This window comes from Atractosteus spatula (genome assembly GCF_055471065.1).
Source record: "Atractosteus spatula isolate fAtrSpa1 chromosome 16 unlocalized genomic scaffold, fAtrSpa1.hap1 SUPER_16_unloc_2, whole genome shotgun sequence".
Lineage (NCBI taxonomy): Eukaryota > Metazoa > Chordata > Actinopteri > Semionotiformes > Lepisosteidae > Atractosteus > Atractosteus spatula.
Genome location: NW_028296632.1, coordinates 1,080,001 through 1,086,202, shown reverse-complemented (window position 1 = coordinate 1,086,202; position 6,202 = coordinate 1,080,001).

Here is a 6,202-nt window from a genome sequence, read left to right as displayed (position 1 = left end):
GAGTGGACCGCAGCAGGCATAATCAGCAAACCAGGAAAACAAAGAACAGGACAGGTGAGATGTGTATCCAGAAAGCGAGTGATCAGAAAAAGGAAATGGAAAACGCAGAAAAAGGAAACGCTTTACAGGATAAAAACAATAACAACAGTAGTGGCTGGGCAAACGATTTTTTTTAATCGAAATACAAATTGAGATACTGTACTGTATAATGATGTGCATGAACAAAGGTATACTGCAATTTTCCTTAGATACGCGATTAATGCTTCGTAGGAGGAGGCGGTCTTTTCCTCTTGTCTAACAGTCTGTCCACAAACAAAACATTCCTGTTAGACAAGAGGAATTGAAAAAAAACAATTTTGTCAATGAAAACCGGTGTGTGTGTCTCTCCCTGCTGGATGTCCCTCTCACAAACTGCTGAATGAATAAAATAATTTTATTGAAAACGCGTTTGCGATTGTCTGGTATTTAATTTGGTCCCTTTTAACTGTTTTTCGATCTACTGTATTGCTTTGAGATGCCACTTTTAAAGGCGATATGTAAAATAAAGTTTTTTATTATTGTTATAGAGAAACATGATCAGATTTTCCCTGGTTCAGAAAAAAGTTCTAAAGTGCTACACATAACTTTCTTAATTCGATGTATTTAAAGCAGTGAACTGCTGTAGGTGTCACATAACATTCAGAAATACAATCACGTATTTGACAAATAAAAACGATTATAATCTAATCCTTCCACATTTGATCCCAAAATCCCAAGAAATATAAATCTTGACGGGTAGAAAGCTATGCTGAAAGTTTATTAAGATACTTAGAAGACAAAGATACTGTATCAATTTATGTTGCATTAGCCTGATTATGATTAAAAAACACATATAATTAAACACGCGTTTGCGATTTAAATCAGAACACGATTTAAATCAATATAAATGTTTATATTGTAACGCATACTGTCCAGCCTCCATTTCTCTATAAAAATTTACTCTGTTGCACACACACACACAATAGAAGCAGGAGCCACTGTCAGAAGGGAAGATATGTTCAAAATATCGCAAATATCGATCATGTTGCGATATTTTGAAATATAAAAGTCAATTGATTGTCCATAATATTGCTATTCTATTTTTTCGAAGAAATGTTTGTTAAAAGAAGAGTCTAGCACCAGCTGGATTCGAACACACAACCTGCCAGCTGGTAGTCACGCACCTAGACCAGTCGGCTACAAGACAGCACGCATGAACAGGCAGGCGAAACAGCCCTACACAGCCCTGTCGCAGCATACGAATACCGTTATTAAATTCTTTAGATACGCGATTCCATATTATATTAGCAGAAAAGCTTAAAACTACCACTTTTTCACACGCTATTTCACATGCTAGTTAAATACTTCGATGCTTAAAATCGTTAGGGAGAAATGGAATACTGGTGTGTATATTTTTCTTTAAAGTACCAAGAAAAGCTATATACTGTATGTCTATGTTCCAAAATTAATATCATTTATGGCCTTCACACGCGTTACAGTATGCTCCTATTCTTTTTATGCTCAGCTACTAAGATTTCCCTTCAGTGGTAAAATTCAATATCTACAACGGGCACAGCAAAGACGTTTACTGTACTGTAAGTCTTTCTACGACAAACCAACGAACCACGAGTGCCCCTGTTGGTCAACCAATCACGTACTGCGGTGCCACGCGTCATCTTGCGTCACACTGAGCGACGCCACCTGCGGTACGTGTCTGTAACGCGCACTTTGAATGGCTGCATCTGTATAAGGAGGATAAGGATTTTGAAGTTGACTCGAAATCTGATAGGTAACCAGTGCAAGGACTTGAAAACAGGTGTAATGCATCCCTGATAGGATTCTTGCTGTCATATTCTGAACATATTGAAGATTGCTCAGTGTGGATTTAATTTCACCAGTGAACAGGATGTGCATTTATTAATTCTAGAAAAAAAGCCTTTCTTGATTTCTCTAGTTCCCTTTAAAATAAACTATTATTCCACAATGCAGAGTATTACATGGCCAGTATTTACACATGATATTTGTGATTTAAAGAAATTAACACAAGCAGCTTTTGGAGATTTAAGTGTTGGCTGAGTTATTGCAGGATAAAAGACTAGAGATGTTGGCAAGAAGAAGATAATTTGGGGAAAGCTGAGGAATACACTTATAACAAGAACACTTCCTAATGGGGTTAGGCATACTTTTGATGAAGATGATGAAGTTAACAGACTATATGTTTACATAGATACTGAAATAAGGATTGTATTTTAGATTATGTGTAGTTGCTGGCATTGAACTGTGTGTTGGATGCACATGAATTGAAGGAATGGGCAAACATAGCTGATGCGGATCCACAGAGCCAGCATATTAAGATGTTTATAATTAGAGGCAATTTGTTTAAATAACTAGGTATGGATACTGATGTGCAAGAGAGGTGGAAAGGCTGTTTCCTTAAGCCAGCACTATTAAATATTTTATTCTCAGTGAGATGCTGCCATTTCATCGTGGGTTTCTAACACTGTGTATAGTTCCATCCACACAGTGCCTTTACTTCCATCCATTTCTAATCTCTTTATCCAGTACAGAGGATTTGGAGCCTATCCCAGTAAGCAACGGACCCTGGACATAGCGCCAGTCCATCACAGGACAGACAGACACAAACACACACACACCAGGGCCAGTTTTCCCATAAACCAATTAACTTACCAGTATGTTTCGGAGTGCGAGAGGGAGTCATATCACACATATGGAGAAAAACCATGTAACCCAGAGAGAACATGTAAAACCCCCACACACAGGATGGCAGGAATTGATCCTAGGACCCCAGTACTGCAAGATAGCAATGCTAACCACTTCGCCACCATTATAAATGGATGGGTATCTTAGTTATCTTTCTAGTTCACAGGTTTGCATGCATAATTTAATTTTGAAAGCCACTGAGACATGTCATGGAAATATAACTATCAAGGAAGCCACAAGAGAGAGTTCTCACCTGAGTAAGGTCTTTATTTCAATATTGCAATATTGGGAGCCCTGCTACCACTTCGCAAAGTGCAACCAGAGACTCAATTTGTTACAAGCAGAACAGGGTTTTTATAAGACGTTGCGCTGTAAAAAAGTTCAGCACTTGGTCCCTTCTAAAACTTCCCCTTTCTTTAAGAGAAAACAGATTACATCATAGAGCGAGAGAAGAAAAACTAGATTTGTTATTCAAAGCTTATCAGTTACTTTCAGCTAATTCTAATGACCCAGACAGCATATATTGTTTTGGTACATTGTCTTCTAAACTAACCTAAACAGTGTACTTTGTTGACAAACTGATTTCTAAAATTCTGCACGTACTGTAGCACAGCAGTTACATCCTTGAAATATATTATCTAAAAGCACCAATATATTTTTTTCAAAGCTCTCTACATTTTTAAGAATCAATTTACTTATTAGATTTCCACTTCAGACATCAGGTACTACTGTTGTATTTATGAAAAAGAAACAAAACAAAAAACATACTAACAACTGTGCCATCCTACTCCTTAGTTAATACATTTTATTATTCATAAACAGTTAACATTGTTAGCAAAATATTTTGAATTATATTTAACCCTATTTTTTCTTTAGTTTTGTATTTAACTTTAATTTAATATTATTGATTGCTAATAGTTTATGCTAACACCTAACTTTCTTAATTAGATGTATTTAAAACAGTGAACTAAGTGTAACATACTATTCAGAAATACAATCGAAAATAGTTTTGTGGTGTTTGTATGGATGAAACGTTTCTAAAATGTATAACGTAACAAAATTAAAGACGATTAAAATCTGTAATCTTTCCACTTGTAATGTAATTAGACAGAACAACACGTTTCTGGTTTGTTTTAATTAGTATTAGTTAGTAGTTAGTAGTTTTAATTTAATTAGTATTGCAATTCGCACTGATTCCCTTGCGAAGATATGGACTTAAGAATATTCGTGCCTGGTCAAAAAATGGCATTAAGCACTTAAAATTAATATGGCTAATAATAGTAAACTGTAACATGCTGTAACAAGATCGGTTAAACTGCGAAGAAAATGCTTTCAGAGGAAATGTTTCAGGTGTGAAGAACATAGATCTCCAATGCAATTTCAACCAAACCTGTTCGCACACACCCTGCCCCCACTACCATTAGAATATACACAAAGCACTGAAATCTTTTGAGCTAATGATCAGGTGACCCGAGAGAGAGCGAGAGAAACACCAAGGGGTGCGGAACCAGGGAACTATTTACATGGAAAACGGGCGATCTCCCCAGACTGTCCGCCCGTTTCACTGTTACCTGGATACCTCTTTATTTAGAACTCACAAACACTGATTTTTAGTTTCGAAGGATTCAAGTAGGGTTTTAGATGAAAGGCAGCGACCTTAATCAAGCCCAAATCATAATTGAACCCATTCAGAGCCTACATTACATTTTAGCGTTTCATTCTGAGCAGAAGACCCTCACACCTGAAGAAGGCTTGCGTTTTCTCTCTTCTCTTTTAAGCATGTGTACAATGTGTAATACAATTACAATGTGTAATTACAATGCGAATCGTATGAGGGTGGGGGGGAGGTGTCTTTCGCTGGAAATCTCGCCTGCTTCTACTTTACGAGTACAACCCCCTCTCTGCCGGAGTGCTGGCTGTGACGAATTAAACCGGTTTCACAGGTTTCAATCACAGACCATGTGACATGGGAGTCAGGAAACTAACACACAGCACCACCGGATTTGATAACACTATAAAAACGCTATAAAATAATGTGACTAGGCACAGAACAAGTTTACAGCACAGTACAATAATAAATGCTGACCATGACTTTAGAAGCATAAATTGCCTTACACTCAATTTAAACACAAGCTGTCTTTAGCCCTCTAAGCTGGTTCATACAGAAATGTAGAGATCCAGGCTCAGAACACACAGCTTCATTAGCGAATACATATGCAGGACAACTAGAGAAGACGTTTTACAGAGGATAGATTTTTAGAAACATCCCATCAGTGACATCACTGAAGTCAACTCCTAGGTACTGTAACTGTCGTGTGGATAGTTTCATAAGAATCAGACAAAGGTTTAAGCATCGCTTGTTCTAGATAAAACTGCAAAAAAAACAACAACAACATAATGTACTTCTTTCCGGCTCTGTTTGCCCAAATCATATATTCACAACGTGAAATCTAGAAAATAATATTACGTAACCAAAATCCGCAATATGAAAACAGAACCTGTGTAATTGTTGATGGATGATGTACTCGTAACATTTTTTCAAGACGAACTACAACATTTAAAAAATGACTTGTATGTACTTGATATCTCTAATCAATCCACGGGTCCCAGCACAAAACGAAACTAAAACGCATACCGTTTTGCGCTTCTTATTAGTTGCTCAAAAGTAATTTGACCGTATGAAATGCATAATATAAACCTAGAAACATATACGTGAGCAGTACTTAAGCACTGTAGTATCGGTGTTAAGACATACTTCTCAAATACTGTAAATCAAGTTAAAAATATCTCAAGACTGATTCTGGTCATAATGAAACCATGTTTCGTGTATGTTTTCTTTAAAGTACCGAGACCAGCCATATACTGTATGTTTATGTTCCAAAATTAATATCGTTTATGGCCTTCACACGCGTTGCAGTATGCTCCTATTCTTTTTATCCTCAGCTACTAAGATTTCCCTTCAGTGGTAAAATTAGATATGAATATTCAATACTTAAACGGGCACAGTTAAGACATTAAATATACATATACATACTGTATACAGTACAGTTTTCATATGGTAATATGTTTATGTTCCTAAATCAATCTCTTTTATGAGCATGTGAAAGGCATGGTGAATCGATTCTCAAAAATTACTGTACTTTGCATGATTGGAAACAAATGCGTGATTGCGAAATGCTGTGGTGTTACTTTTACAAAGACGGTCAATGAAAAAAAGAATGTTGACCAGGGCAATACTTTGAGTTTACACTTACAGCTTGTCCAAGGTCATTCATTATTAATACTATTAGTAATATCTTCGTTAAAGACTTCGATGGCCACAGCTCAAACATGAGAGGTTGAGCTTTATTAGCTCCACCTTGCGGAAATTCCGGATACTATTATTTTGCTTGTCGTATTATAGGAGAATTTACGGTAACTCGCGGTATTTACCGGTAGCTTGCGGTAGACTGCGTACAGCGTA